The 16446-nt window shown below is 41.5% G+C and overlaps 1 pseudogene; it reads right to left on the bottom strand.

Annotated features, from left to right (window-relative positions):
- Positions 1 to 305: 305 nt before the first annotated feature.
- LOC124523448 (ribose-phosphate pyrophosphokinase 2-like) overlaps positions 306 to 16446 on the bottom strand; it is a 35471-nt pseudogene continuing 19330 nt past the window's right edge.

A 16446-nucleotide genomic window follows, 5' to 3' on the forward strand; every position in this document is an offset into this window, starting at 1 on the left:
GTAGGGCTGGGACGTACTCTCTGCACGCTTCAGCACCGCGGACAGCTCCAGACTCTCTAACTTCCCGCGCTCTTCCGGGCTCGCCGCGGCGGACTGAGCCTCCCAGGCTGCCGACGGGTCTGGCGTCTCCGCCCGCTCGGGTCCTAGTCTCCGGGTCTTGGGGAAGGCGAACGGGTCTCTTCGAGCAGCGGGAGCAGCCGGTGGCTCCTCGAGCTGCGGTGAAGACGAGCCCAACTGCACCACAGCGCTGCGGGACCGCGCCAGCGCGGAGGAGAAGGAGCCCATCTCAGCGGGCCGAGCTGGGCTCAGGTGAGCGGCCACGTCTCCCCGGGAGACCCACACTCCTTGCCTGCCAAACAGTTACTCCCTCTTCTCGCCGGAGCGCCCCCAGCCTCTGCTCCGCCTCTGACCCCGCGGGTTGCAGCCCCTCCTGGTGGAGGAAGAGGAGGAAGCTGAAGAGAGGGCTGCGCGCCCACCTCAAGTGGACCAACGACAACCCGGGCCGTCTCCGTGCCTGTCCGACAGTCCTGGGTGGATGGAGACACTTGGAGGGAGGGGGACGTACAGAGGTTGTTTGGCGACTACTGGAGAGTTGGGGGAAGGAAGACGTGTGGCATTAAGTTAGGGATACTTTTTTTCTCTACTTTCTGCCCTTGGTTCGCCTGGGGCCAAGAGTCTGGCACGTACTTCCTCCTCCTCTCCACACTCCTAGTTCTCCTTTGTCCCGCGAGAGAATGGAGGATTTAGCGAGGGCGGAAGAGAAGCCTACATTTGTTTCCTTCTCAATTACTCTTCTTAGAGCCAATATCACTACCCTTTTAGGTTGTGTTTTCCCTAGGAGTAGGGCTCGAAGCTGTCCCTGAAGAAGACTTGTAAATCCCCCTCCCCAGCGTGCCTCCGCTCTTGCCCCGCACCCAGGGCGCCTCCCCCTATGGGAGCCACTACCGCCCACCCTTCCTGTGGGGGTGGGGGGGAGGGTTAGGCCTTAGGTGGCGGTGGAGGTGCAAGGGGAGACCACTCTGCTAATTCCCTGCAGGGATGCGCGGAGGCAGGCGCCAGCGGGCTCTGGAGGCTCTCCTGACGGGAAGCCAGAGCAGCCAGGGGCCCTATTAATAGGCCTACCCTGCCGGCCCCATCCTTTCTCTGACTGCAAAGCGAGGGTGGTGAGGCCTAATACGTCGCTGGAAGCAGGAAGGGCAGCCTGGTATTATGTTTCAGCTAAAATCCTGTTGCCCAGATAGGTTTTAGGCCTTGCCCAAGGTTACACAGCCAGTTAAGTGGTCGGTTTGGGTCTTGTGTGGGGGGCTCTTTTTTCTAGATGCAGCCTCCTACCACACTGCTCCCCATTGCAAAGGTTTTCAGGCATTGAATTGTGAAGCGAAACAACTGTGTGATACACAGCATATCTAAGGTTGGAGTTTGTGAAGAAAGAGTGACTTTATCAGTGATTCCTCAGCTGTCCTGGGACCCAAACTACCTTCCTCCTCATTCAATGCCCTTTCTATGACAGCATGACACTGGACATTGTCATCGGTAAAGGGGCATACAAATAAGTATATGTAAAGTAGTATTATCATGGAAGTGGCTTCCAGATCAACAAGCCCCAAGATGAAAAGAGAAAAAAAAAAAAAAGTTCTTAAAATACTCAAAGGGTATTTAGAGAAGACAAGTCAGAATTAACTTGGGTGGGACAGCTGCAGGTCCAACACATCCCTCTGTCCTTGGCATTATTTCCTGTGAGGCGGGCAGAAGCAGAAATCATAGGTCCTGAGCTAACATTACACCGCCCTCTGCCATTTAAGGGAACACACACCACACACACTTGTGATCCACTTACCATATAAGGATGATGCCGTGTCCTCTCACCTCAGCCAACATCTCTGAGAGAGAGCCCATCCTCTCAGAGCAGGCAAAAGGAATGCAACAGGGTCCACCTATCCAGGTATCTGTATGGCTATATTAATTGCTTAATAATTTTAATCACTTTGGGGCACCTGGGTGGCTCAGTGGGTTGAGCATCCAACTTCGGCCCAGGTCATGATCTCACGGTCCGTGAGTTCGAGCCCCGCGTCGGGCTCTGTACTGCCAGCTCGGAGCCTGGAGCCTGCTTCGGATTCTGTGTCTCCCTCTCTCTCTGCCCCTAACCCACTCTCATTCAAAATATATAAATAATTATATATTTATAATATATAAATATTAAAATAAATAAACAAACATAAAATAAATAAACATTTATAAAATGTTTATTCAAAAATAAATAAACATTAAAAAAATTTTTTAATAAATAAATAATTTTAATCACTTTTCATTATTTCCTTGCTCACCTGATGAATTAATAGAGCCTGGTATAAATGCTCACTCTGGGCAAAAGACTTTTTAGAAAGGGAGCTCCCCGGGTAGACATTTCCTATTCTTGCACCTTGACTTGATTTCTTTGCAAACCTGACATAGTCATCATTAGGAATAATATAAAGATGGGCACAGAAAGAGGTAAGATGTTCTGGACTTAGACTGTGTGACATATTCCACTTGGCTCTACCTATTGTGAAAGTACATAAACATAATATTTCTGAATGGGATGATAAAGAGCTGCTACCCTAAGCCCCCAGAGTCCCCTGTTCCATACTAGCCGATCCAGGCCTTGCCCCAGGACACACACACACACACACGCACACACACACATGCACATGCAAACCCTTTTCTTGGAGCGTGTTGAGATCAACTGGGCTTGGTTGTTGACATTTCTGCTGATAGCCAGAATCTCCCAGTTCTCTTGTCAGTGGGAAGAAATGAGCTTGGAAAACTGAAATAATCCTCACTTTTCCACTTGCATTTCAAAAAATGCAGCTGTGTACGGTCAGCTAGAGTTTAGAGGAAAATGTTAGAGAATGTGCTAGCTATTGGTGACATTCTCATGGCCCTTGCCTTTCTTCTTCCAGGCCTCTGACCTCATCCATCAAGAACAGGAGAGCTCCCTCCAGATTTCCACCAGTGGGTGCTCAGCAAAGTGTTCACTGAGGGGCATTGGAAAGACCTTCTGACTTACCCGTCAACATCCTGCAAAGATGTCACCAACTGGGTGCCTTTGGATCCTGAAAGTTTTACCACTGACAACGTTGAATATTACCTGAGCCCTGTACTCCTGGAAAGTCATGAAGGTTGAGAAGTCCCCTGCCCTATGATGTTCTGGAAAACAGCTTACTACAAAAACCACCCTTCATCAAATGACTTAGGTAAGACTCAAGGATGCTCCTTTGTTTATCTATGACAAAGCTAGGACACTGACCCTCCCTCCAAACTTCCATTCTTTGCCTCATAAATGATTAGCTGAACTATTTCATCCCCATTGATCAACTGGATATAATGATTGTTAACCAAACTTTAGTTAAGCTTATCTCCTTCCTCCAGGCCCCTGAACTTTGACCAACCTCAGCCTGAGCCAGCACAAAGCCCCCCTGAGAACAGGATGGCCTCAGGGTAAAATATTCCCTGATCTGCTATCTGATCCTGTAATCCCTTCATCCCACTTCATCACATGCAGTTCTTTTTGGCTTTGTTTACTCCTTTCTATGAAAGGAGACCCCTTTTTGCCTAACTCTTTAGACACTTGCAGATCTCATGGTCAGGGCATTCTCCCAATTAAAATAGTCTCTCCCCCTTGCAACAATCCTTCAAATAAAGCCTCTCCTTACTAAGTTCAGATTTGTTTTCGTTGACACCATCTTTAAGAATCCCTTGTAGAATAGAAGTATCCCAGGGCGCCTGGGTGGCGCAGTCGGTTAAGCGTCCGACTTCAGCCAGGTCACGATCTCGCCGTCCGGGAGTTTGAGCCCCGCGTCGGGCTCTGGGCTGATGGCTCAGAGCCTGGAGCCTGCTTCCGATTCTGTGTCTCCCTCTCCCTCTGCCCCTTGCCCGTTCATGCTCTGTCTCTCTGTCCCAAAAATAAATAAACGTTGAAAAAAAAATTAAAAAAAAAAAAAGAATAGAAGTATCCCTATTAGAGAGTACTCCAAGCCTTAGTTAGCTAAAGGGTTTTTTTGAGATTCATTTACCCCTGTTTGAGTAAAGGAAGAGGACAGGCAAGAATATTTTGAGAACCCACAGGGCACTAGACACAGCCCTAGATAATATATATGGTTTGTCTCATTTAATCTTTTTTTTTTTATTTTTTTAAATGTTTTATTTATTTTTGAGACAGAGAGAGACAGAGTACGAGCAGGGGAGGGTCAGAGAGAGGGAGACACAGAATCCGAAGCAGGCTCCAGATTCCGAGCTGTCAGCACAGAGCCTGGCGTGGGGCTTGAACTCACGAACTGTGAGATCATGACCTGAGCTGAAGTCAGGCGCTTAATCAACTGAGCTACCCAGGTGCCTGTCTCATTTAATCTTTACCACAATCTTACAAGTATTATTATCCTCATCTTACAGATGAGAACACTGAGGCTCAGAAATGTAAAATGATTTCCTGAATACCCTGCAGAGGCCAGACTGGAACCTAGATCATTAAATTGGAATTAGCAGCTCTACACAGACAACAGCCCCCAAGGAACCTTAAAGATCCCCGAGTCTAGCCTCCTTCTTGGTCATGTTGGGGAAACTAGAGCTGGCGGCTTGTTAGTGGCAGCAGAGCCCAAATCTTCCACCCCAACCACTGTCTCATCCCAACACAACGCAGTTAACATTTTCACCAGCTTCACAGAAGTCTTGTCGTCTACCTTATTTTAACTGCTCTCTGCTGAGGAGGTCTAAACAATTCTCAAGGAACTTCAGAGGGCTCCAGAAAAGACCCCAACTCATGAGACTGAATGATTTCAGGTCAAGTCAGAACACACAGGAGCAAAGAAGCGATTCAGTCAGGCTCCTTTAACATTGATTGGGTACCAACAGCTTGTTATGGTCAGCCAAACAGGATTAAACATGGCTTCTGCCCAGGGCTGGGGACTATGGGAATATAATACAATGCTGGAAACCTGAGCTGTACCACAGGCATTGGCAAGTAAAAGGAAAAACTCCTATAACTCAACCTTGAAAACACAGAGGATGACCTGCTCCAGGGAAATCTGAGAGCCAGAGAAGGGTTGGGATGTGGAGCCCTGGCGCTGTGACGGCATTGCTAAGCCTCTGGGTACAATACAGGAATAAACATGGCAAGTATTGTTCTTAAAAACAATGACACACAGGATGTTTTCCCACTAATTCCACTGTTTCATTTGCCTTTGTCGTATCCTGGGAAATTAGAAAGGTTAAATATATTATCCACCCTATTCTATATCCAAACAAAATAAAAATTTAAAAGCTGAAATGGATGGCCCAAACCTAAGTGGGGGTAAGAATAGACACAAGTCCAGTTCTGGCTTTCATGTCTTCTGACTCCAACAAATGTTCTGTCTACTGTAAAAAGCAAAAAGAAAATTTAAGTTGGATCTTTGGGCCATCTATCTTTTCCAACTTACCATCCAGTGTAGGAGTTCCTTCTATAGGGCTCTGCCAAAAAAAAAAAAAAGTAAAATTAAAACTTATGGCACCTAATTAATATCTCAGTAATAGAGAGTTCATTTCTTTTTATAATATATTCTTTCAGTGATTATTAAAATGATACATTTTCATGGGATAAAATTTGGAAACTACAAAAAAGCATAAAAAATAAAATTTAAACCACTCATAACCCCACCACACTTTATCTTCCTTTTGCTATTAAAACACAAGTGAAGTTTATGTTGATTATTTTAGTGGTATTACATAGGATGATACCTAAGACATAATCTATATTATTTTTGGAATAGTGTCTCCCAATCATAAAAACCCATCTAATCATAAATACCCAGTCCATTATATCCATGTTTTACAAAATTAGGATCATATATTATATACTACCCTGGGACCAGATTTTCTCCCTTAATACATCATCATCTTATTTAATTTACATTTGTCATAAAATGTGACTTGGGGCGCCTGGGTGGCGCAGTCGGTTAAGCGTCCGACTTCAGCCAGGTCACGATCTCGCGGTCCGTGAGTTCGAGCCCCGCGTCAGGCTCTGGGCTGATGGCTCAGAGCCTGGAGCCTGTTTCCGATTCTGTGTCTCCCTCTCTCTCTGCCCCTCCCCCATTCATGCTCTGTCTCTCTCTGTCCCAAAAATAAATAAAAACGTTGAAAAAAAAAATTAAAAAAAATAAAATAAAATAAAATGTGACTTGAAATGTCTGCAATATATTTGTTCATTCCTTGACATCACTATAACTTATTTAGCCTCTACTCTAATGTTGGTCATTTACATTGTTTCCATTTTTCACTTTCATAAAAATAACATGGAATAAGTATTAATCTACTAGCCTGCTCATGTAAATAGTTTATTCACTGCAACTTTGTAGTAAGTTTTAAGAACACTTTCTAAAATCTCCTTGGATTTTCTTATACAAATTTTTTTCTAGATTTACCTTTTCAGCATCTCCTATAAAGATGAGATGTTGTTTGAAATACAGTCAATGTTACAGATTAGCCAAAGGAGAATTGATAAATTTGCTCTTATTATTGCTTTCTGAGACAGTCTACTTACCAATTAAGCAGCACAAATGTTTTAAAAAGCTGTTCTTCCTGGGATGTCTGGGCAGCTCAGTCAGTTAAGCCTCCGACTCTTGGTTTCGGCTCAGGTCCTGATCTCACGGTTTCATGAGTTCAAGCCCCGCACTGGGCTCCTCACTGAAAGTATAGAGCTTGCTTGGGATTCTCCGTCTCCCTCTCTCTGCCCCTCCTCCACTCACACTGTCTCTGTCTCTCGCAAAGTAAACCTTAAAAAAGGTAAATAAACCTTAAAAAAAAAAAAGTTGTTCTTATCAATATTTCTAGGCAATAATCTTTAATGGCCCCTAATATCACAAGAAAGACAAGACCAACAAATAGTCAATGCCTCCTGGTGTAAGTTCACAGCACCACCTAGAAGTTGTCTTGCCAAAAAATCAAACCTGAATCTGACCAGATCTCTAGATCTACTACCAATTTATTGGAAATACAAGGGATAGAGGATCATGGTAAATGACAACATAGAGTTACAATCAGCAAAGTCCAGACTCTGAAATTTTACAGGACAAACAACTAATTTCTTCAACCAGTACATTGGAAGTAGAGGTGGAGGAGAATCTTATACATAAAAGCTATTTGAAAAGCATATCAAACAATTGTAATGTATGAACTTTATTTGGATCTTGATTCAAGCAAACTGTTACCAAAAAACTTCATGTGACAACCGGGAAAATATGAAAACTATCTGGATATTTGATGGTGTTTAGGAACTACTATCAGTTTAAAAAAATTTTTGTTTTATGTTTATTTATTTTTGAGAGACAGAAAGAGCACAAGTAGGGGAGGAGCAGAGAGTGAATGAGACAGAATCCCAAGCAGGCTCCAGGCTCTGAGCTCTCAGCACAGATCCTGATGCGGGGCTCAAATTCACAAACCGTGAGATCATGACCTGAGCCAAAGTCGGACGCTTAACCAACTGACCCACCCAGATGCCCCTATTAGTTTTTTAGATTAAATAAATTTTATGCTTAAGTTTTTATAAGCAGTCCTTATCTTTTAAGGACACCTTCTGAAATATTCACAGATGAAACGATAGGTCTGGGATTTGCTTCAGAACAACCCAGGTGAAGGCATGGAGGGAATAGAGATGAAACAAAACTGGCCATGAGTGAGTAATTATTGAAGCATGGTAATAGGTCCATGGGAGTTATTTATCCCATTCTCTCTATTTTTTATGTTTTAAATTTTCTATAACAAAAAGGTTTTTTTTAAGCTGGTCTTAACACTTTGCTGAAATCAGTCTCACTTCATTTTGTGCTTAATTCTGTTGTCTAGAGCAGAACTGTTCAAGCTGTGGTTGTAATCCTCCACTGGGTCATGAAATGAATTCATATGGAATGGAATAGAATAGAATAGAATTAGAGGGCATCACAATAAGTAAAGTCAAGAACTGTTTCATGAATCTTTTCATTCATTCTGTGTGTATGAGTGGTATTTGTCCATTTCCCAGATCACGACATAAGTTATATTTCATACTCCAGATTATAGTGCAAATTTTTTGGAAAACATTTCTCTAGAGCAGAGGTCTGCAAACTTTTCTATAAGGAGCCAAATAGTAAATATTTTTGGCTTTGTAAGCCATAGAGTTGCTGTCACACTATTCAGCTCTGCAGTTGGATTGTAAAAGCAACCATACACAAGACAGAAGTGTATATGCACGACTATGTCCCAACAAAACCTTATTTATGGATACTAGAATTTGAGTTTCATATAATTTTCACTTGTCACAAAATATTCTTCTTCTGATTTTTTTCCCCTAACCATTGAAAAATGTAAAAATCATTCTTAGCTCTAGGACTATACAAAAGCAGGGGGCAGGCTAGTTATGGCCTGTCCTTTGCTCTAGATTTTCTAATGGAAAGGTTTATTGTGGGAAGGAGGAAGGTCACCCTGCTGAGGTTTTAGGAGTCTGTGTGATCGGTAAAAACACATTAAAATTTACCATTGCTTAGATTTGTTTGGGGACTAGATATTCAATTTATTTTGAATAGCATTTCAGTTCAGGTCGTGATCCCGTAGCCGGTAGTGAGACTGAGTCCCTTGTTGGGCTCTGGGCTGAGCATTGAGTCTGCTTGGGATTCTCTCTCTCCCTCTTTCTCTGCCTCTCCCCCCGTTCTCTCTCTCTCTCTCTCAATAAATAAACATTAAAAACAAAAACAAATAAAACTAACAGAAAATAACAAGTACTGATAAAGATGTGAAAAAATTGGAACCCTGTACACTGTTGGTAGGAAGTAAAATGGTATAGCTGCTCTAAAAAACAGTATGGCAGCTCCTCAGACAGTTAAACATAGGATTACATTTGATCCAGCAATCCCACTTCTGAGTATATGCGCAAAAAAAAATTGAAAGCAGGGACTCAAAGAGATATTTGTACACCCGTGTTCATAGCATTAATCACAAGAGCCAAAAGGTGGAAGCAACCTAACCATTAACAGATGAATAGATTAAAACGTATGTGGTATGTATAGGCAATGGAATATTACTTAGCCTTGAAAAAGAAGGAAATTCTTACATTTGCTATAACATGGGTGAACCTTGAGGACACTATGCTAAAGGAAACAAGTCAGTTACAAAAAGACAAATACCGTATAAGTTCACTTGTATGAGGAACCTAGAATAGTCAGACTCATAGAACAGAAAGTAGAATGGTAGTTGCCAAGGCCCGGGAGGAAGGAGACATGGGGAGTTGTTTCAGTTTGGCCAGATAAAAAAGTTCTGGAGATTGGGTGCACAACCACGTGAATGTATTTAATACCATTGAATTGTATACTTCTAATGGACTAAGATGGTAAATTTGATGCATATTTTACCACAGTTTTTATTAAATTCAGTTATTGAGAAGAAAGAAACAAAGACTTTCAGAGCAATACCAAATCTGTGCCTTCTTCTAGGTGATAAAATTGTAAATATAGAAGACAGCCATTGTGCTCCATCAGACTTCTCTTACTCAAGCCAACTGTTTTCCACTTCACCAGCTCTTCCCCATATGACAGGCTGTTCAGGCCCTTTGCTTTCCTCCATTGTGCTCCTTCTAATACCTTCTAGTTGTTGTGGGGTTTATTTTGTTTAATGTTTTTCTTAAAATTGAATTCCCAGGCTGAAGACCATGATCCAGATGTGGTCTCCTCGGGATAGAACACTTTGGAATTGTCCCTTCCTATGATGTATGTGGCAGACCCTGGACCTTCCACAACGTGCTCTGAGAATGTTATGTCTCGTACCTCAGGCCTGTTTTGTGGAATCTGCTTCCCCCACTTGGTACATGGGCCTTTGAACCTAAATGCAGAATGTTTAATCTACTCCTATTTAATTTCATGTTTTGCCCCAGTTGTGTTAAATTAAATTGAAAGGAACTACTTCCAAGAATTTAAAAAAAAAAAAAAAAAAAAAAAACCTACAGGGGCACCTGGGTGGTTTAGTCAATTAAGTGTCCAACTTGGGCTCAGGTCATGATCTCATGGTTTGTGAGTGTGAGCCCCGCATCAGTCTCTGTGCTCACAGCTCAGAGCCTAGAGCCTGCTTCTGACTCTGTGTCTCCCTCTCTCTCTGCCCCTTCCCTGCTTGTGCTGTGTGTGTGTGTGTCTCTCTCTCAAAAGTAAACAATAAAACATTAAAAAAAAAAAAACCCTACAAAACACAAACAAAAGAACACACTAGATTTCATGATCTGAATATAAAAGACCAAATCTGTAAAGTGACAAGAGTCTTCCTTCCCAGCTTCTTCTTTCCCAGCGTCTTCCCCTATTCTTCACATGATAAACTGTAACAACTGAGCTTTTGTTAGATCAAGATTGAGACAAAAATAGGGGCGCCTGGGTGGCTCAGTCGGCTAAGTGTCCGACTTCAGCTCAGGTCATGCTCTTGTGGTTCACGGGTCCTAGCCCTGTGTGGGGCTCTGTGCTGACAGCTCAGAGCCTGGAGCCTGCTTCGGATTCTGTGTGTGTCTCTCTCTCTGCCCCTCCCCTGCTCAAGCTCTATCTTTCTCTCTCTCTCAAAAATAAGTAATCATTAAAAAAAAAATTTAAGATTGAGACAAAAATAAAGCAGACACGGCAAAACAGTTTCATTTAGTATGCCTGCATTTGACTGATGGTGGCTGCCTGCAGCACTGTGTTTAGCAGGAATATGGAGCCATATCCATGCGGAGCAAGAAAGAGTACAGTAAAAGATTAAAGGTGTCTGTCAAAGACAGAGGTAAAGAGAGAGAGGCTAGGAATGCAAGCTGGTGCAGCCACTCTGGAAAACAGTATGGAGGTTCTTCAAAAAACTAAAAATAGAACTACCCTACGATTCAGCAATTGCACTCCTAGGTATTTATCCAAGGGATACAGGGATGCTGTTTCGAAGGGGCACGTGCACCCCAATGTTTATAGCAACACTAACAACAATAGCCAAAGTATGGAAAAAGCCTAAATGTCCATCCATGGATGAATGGATAAAAAAGATGTGGTATACACACACACACACACACACACACACACACACACACACAAAATGGAGTATTACTCGGCAATCAAAAAGAATGAAATCTTGTCATTTGCAACGACGTGGATAGAACTGGAGGGTATTATGCTAAGTGAAATTAGTCAGTCAGAGAAGACAAAAATCATATGACTTCACTCATATGAGGACTTTAAGAGACAAGGCAGACGAACATAAGAGAAGGGAAACAAAAATAATATAAAAACAAGGAGGGGGACAAAATAGAAGAGACTCATAAATATGGAGAACAAACTGAGGGTTACTGGAGGGGTTGTGGGAGGGGGGATGGGCTAAATGGGTAAGGGGCACTAAGGAATCTACTCCTGAAATCATTGTGGCACTATATGCGAATTTGGATGTAAATTTAAAAAAAGAAAAAAAATTTAAAAATAAATTAAGAAAGTGAGCTCTTAAAAAACATTAAAAGAGAGAGAGAGAGAGAGAGAGAGGCAAGTATGCCACCAATTTGCAAAAAAAAAAAAAAAAAACCCATGGGTTTTTCTGTGGTTGCATTTTTGCCAAAGGCCATATAACCAAAATCTAAAGGCTATTAGCAAGAGTGTTTCAATTGCTCTTATTTGTCACTACCCTATAGTAGGAAATAAAGCTAGAAAAGGAAACCTAATGTCTGTAATTCCCTCAGACTTCAAAGGACATCTGCATGTGCTGGGCTGATAATTCTGTTTTATCCCCACCCAACTTTGAGCCAGAGTCTAAATAAGAAACAGGAAACACAATTCTAAAGGAAACCAAAGGATAGAGGAAAACATTATGATGATATTTTTAATTATACTTAATATTACATGAAACATATGTATGTGAAAATAATTTTTAATTTTATATGAAATGTGTGTATGTATATAAATCAATCCATACTAAGAGAGACAGATACCTTATAACATATACCATATATAAAGACATATAAAATCATAGTAGGAATACATGGGGAAACGAATGATTAATCTTAATATCTTCTGTATCCTATTAAGTTAAAAGAAATTCAGTGTATCTTTATGATATAAGGCAAATGATGGCCCAGACCCAAATCTGGCCTGTCATCTGTTTTTATGTGGCCTGTGAGCTAAGAATGTTTTTTATACTTTTTAAATGGTTGGGAAAAAATTAAAAGAAGAAGGATATTTCAGTCAGTTAAGTGTCCAACTTCAGCTAAGGTCATGATCTCAGTTTGTGAGATCAAGCCCCACATTGGGCTCTGTGCTGACAATGCAGAGCCTGCTAGGGATTCTCTCTCTCCTTCTCTCTCTGCCCCTCCCCTGCTCGCTCTGTCTCTCAAAATAAATAAATGAATTTTAAAAATAAAAATATGAGGGGCACCTAAATGGCTCAGTCCGTTAGATATCCAACTTCGGCTCAGATCACAATCTTGCGGTTTGTTGAGTTCAAGTCCCGCATTGGGCCCTGTGCTCACAGCTCAGAGCCCGGAGCCTGCTTCAGATTCTGTGTCTCCCTTTCTCTCTCTGCCCCTCTTCCCCTCACACTCTGTCTCTCTCTCTCTTCCTCAAAAATAAATATTGAAAAAAATAAAATTAAAAAATATAAAAAGTACATGAAATTCAAATTTCAGAGTCCACAAATAAAGTTTTATCAGAATAGAACAATACTCATTTACATATTATCTATATTTGCTTTTGCATTCAACAGCAGAGTTGAGTCTTTTGACAGAGACTATATGGCCCACAAAGCCAAAAATATTCACTATCTAGCCATTTATGGAAAAAGTTTACTAAAGGGTAGTGGTCATCATGTCCAGGATATAGTTTCTTTCACAGATTTAGCATTGCAACTTGTATTTTGGACCCAAAAGCAAGTAAGATTTCAAGTGATTTGGGGTTTGTTCCTACCCATGTATTTCTATTATAGTAGATCTTAATATAAAATAACTTAATACACCTTTTGGGATGAGCACTGGGTGTTGTATGGAAACCAATTTGTCAATAAATTTCATATATATATATATAAAATAATAAAAATAAAAATAAAAATGGCATATAAAAAAATAAAATAAAATAAAATAACTTAATAAATGATAAATCAGTCTAAATTTTTCACAAAGTCACAAAAAAACATTGATTATTGTACTAAAATTGTTAACTATTTCTTAACTTTTAATTATGATTTTTAATTTTCTAAACTTTAGAAATTATTAGATAAAAATTATTATAATAACCATTTTCTTTTTACATAGGAAACACCTAGCACCTGGCATATACTAGGCATGCAATAAATTTTTTTAAAAAATTTTTTTTTCAACGTTTTTATTTATTTTTGGGACAGAGAGAGACAGAGCATGAACGGGGGAGGGGCAGAGAGAGAGGGAGACACAGAATCGGAAGCAGGCTCCAGGCTCTGAGCCATCAGCCCAGAGCCTGACGCGGGGCTCGAACTCCGGGACCGCGAGATCGTGACCTGGCTGAAGTCGGACGCTTAACCGACTGCGCCACCCAGGCGCCCCGGCATGCAATAAATTTTTGTTGCATTTAGCTAAAATAGTTTAACTCTTCCTATTTCAATTCATTAAATGAAGCAGTTGCTCCAAATGTGTGAAAATAAACGAAGAGCACCCAAATGAGAAAAAACAAAGGCAATTAATTCAGGGCTTGCTATAGCAAAGGCATCTCTACCATGACTTCCACTTGGAGAGACGAAAGGCAGGCAGAGGAATGGTAAAGCTTTATAGTAGGAAAAGGGGATGGTTCTGGCCGTGCCTTGACTGGAGGCTGTTGGCATGCACAAGCTGTAAGCAGACTAACAAGAAACAGAGTATCCCACGTGATTGGCTAGGGCAGCATATTTGGCTTTCTCCAGTTGGTCCCAAGTTAGAAGTGGGGACAAAAAGTAAGGAAGCTGTCAGCTATTAATCAAGTCCGGGTAATTTGGGGCCAGTTGCTACAAGAGTTATCGTTTGGCTTCCTGGACTGGTTGCTGCAGACAACTGGTCCAAGTTGTATTTTTATATATGGTCTCATCGTTGTTTGTATATTAGTCTCTCAAATGCAAAAGGCTAAAGTTCTCTTCAGTGCCACAAACGTTGCACAACCACGAGCTATATGCCAGGAACCACATCAGATGCCAGGAATAAAAGATAAAGATGACATCGTCACTGCCCTACATTGTGGGAAAGGAGGCACATACAAAATCTATAAGGAAGGCAGTCTATCCCTTATGTCTTGTAGAGATGGAATTAAAACTTGTCTACAAAGAGCTGTTGACATATAACCTTCCCAAAGAGACTCCACCACCTTCAAAGGCAGTGCCAGGCTCTTAGATTTAGGAAATTGTTTTTAGATATGTCCTGCTGACATTTAAGACAATGTTCTCAAAGCCTACCCAGCAAAAAGATAAATTCATGGAATTTCTTAATGTGTTTTAAAATTTTTTTTTACATTTATTTATTTTCGAGAGACAGAGAGAAACAGAGTACAGGTGGAGGCGGGGCAGAGCGAGAAGGAGACACAGAATCCAAAGCAGGCTCCAGGCTCGGAGCTGTCAGCACAGAGCCCAATGCGGGGCTCAAACTCACATACCATAAGATCATGACCTGAGCCAAAGTCGGACGCCTAACCAACTAAGCCACCCAGGCCCCCCTGTTAATGTGTTTTTAAATTTAAATCCTCACAATAGGATTTCTTTGATTCACTGTTACTTATACTCTTACAAACCAGAAGAATGAAAACTCTATAAAAAATAGATTAAACTAAGATGCAACATCTTCCCACAACCAGTTTGTTGATTTTTTTAGAAACATATTCTTGAATATTGAATGGCACCAGTCAAGTAGCAATTATTATACCCCAATTATTATATCCCTCTTTCCCAATCCGATTAGGCAGAACTCCCAATTTTCCACCTGTAGCCTGGTTCTCCCTCCCTGTTGTACTTCAGGTTCCTCCACTCATCTGTCTTTCTTGGATCTTACAAGTCCTGCTGTGCTCACAGAGTTTTATCAATGGTATCCATCACTTCTGACTCATTCTATTGGCCAGAGCAAGTCAGATGGCCAAATCCAAGTCAAGAAGGCAGGGAAGTAGGCCCCCAGCACAGGGAGGAGAAAGAATCAGGGCCAATGATATAGTGTACCTCACAGCACCTGTCTCTGCCTCTGCATACTCGTGTAAAAGCGTAAACAATAAAGTTCATGTAACTCGTCCCACAGCTCCAGCTTTTGAGTCTCCTCAAGCTCATTAACAAAGCACAGCATAGTAGTAAGCTGAGCTTTGGAATAGACAGATGTTGGTTTGTTCCCTAGTTCTCATCGTGTACACCAATGAAACCCTGGGAAAATTACATAACGTTTCTCTGACCTTCATTATTTTCATCTGCAAAATAGAGATAATAACATTACATGTCTTTCATCAGTTGGGGTAAAGCAGGAAGCAGATGGCACTCTCAAACTGGACAACGTAACAAGAGTTAAATAAAAGGTCTCATCTATAAAGGTGTCAATAATCCTATTGTACCCTTTTCCTCTCCTCAATGTAGGTTCTGGGCTTCTCAGGCCAGCCCTTATGTCTCTCAGTACCAACTAATGAAAAATACCAGGCACGGCTGTGAAAACCAAATGCCCTCCCAGCAGCTGATGAAAGAAATCTCCACGAGATAGGCCACCCCTCCAGCTTCAGAAAAGCAACGAAGAGCCTATGTCACAAAATTGCCCTTGCAAATGGCTTTTCTAACAAAGGAGTCTTCTAACACAGCTAGACTGTGAAAGTAAGCTTTCACTTCTTTTTTTTTTTTTTTTAATTTTTTTTTTCTTAAGTTTATTTATTTTTGAGACAGAGAGAGACAGAGCATGAACGGGGGAGGGGCAGAGAGAGAGGGAGACACAGAATCGGAAACAGGCTCCAGGCTCTGAGCTGTCAGCACAGAGCCCGACGCGGGGCTCGAACTCACGGAGCGCGAGATCGTGACCTGGCTGAAGTCGGACGCTCAGCCGACTGCGCCACCCAGGCGCCCCAAGCTTTCACTTCTTGAAGTCTGTAATTTCACTTGGTCTTTCCTAATAATGTATTGCCTTGGTGATGATACCTAAATTGATAGCTTTGTTTTCTGGGAAGTATAAATATTTGTAAATTTTCTTTAAGCCAGGAGAAAAAGTTAATGGCACTTTCATTTTCTTCCACATGCACAAGCTATTTAAAACCTATGACTCTAGCTAGATTTTTTTAATTTTAAACAAAGAGTTTGAAGGTCTATATTAAGATTAGAATTAATAATAGTATCTATCTCATTGTGCAAATTAAATGGGCTACTGCCTGGGAAGTAGTTAACAATTACACGTAATAAACTCGCTTATTAGAGACTGGCTCTCAAAACTGCAAACTAAGATTCATGCACATGTGCATTAGAACAGAAACTCAAAAGTGG

The sequence above is a fragment of the Lynx rufus genome, unplaced genomic scaffold, assembly GCF_022079265.1.
Source record: "Lynx rufus isolate CCGP_SWC_20201006 ecotype Redwood Valley unplaced genomic scaffold, mLynRuf1.p SCAF_4, whole genome shotgun sequence".
NCBI classification, from domain to species: Eukaryota; Metazoa; Chordata; class Mammalia; order Carnivora; family Felidae; genus Lynx; species Lynx rufus.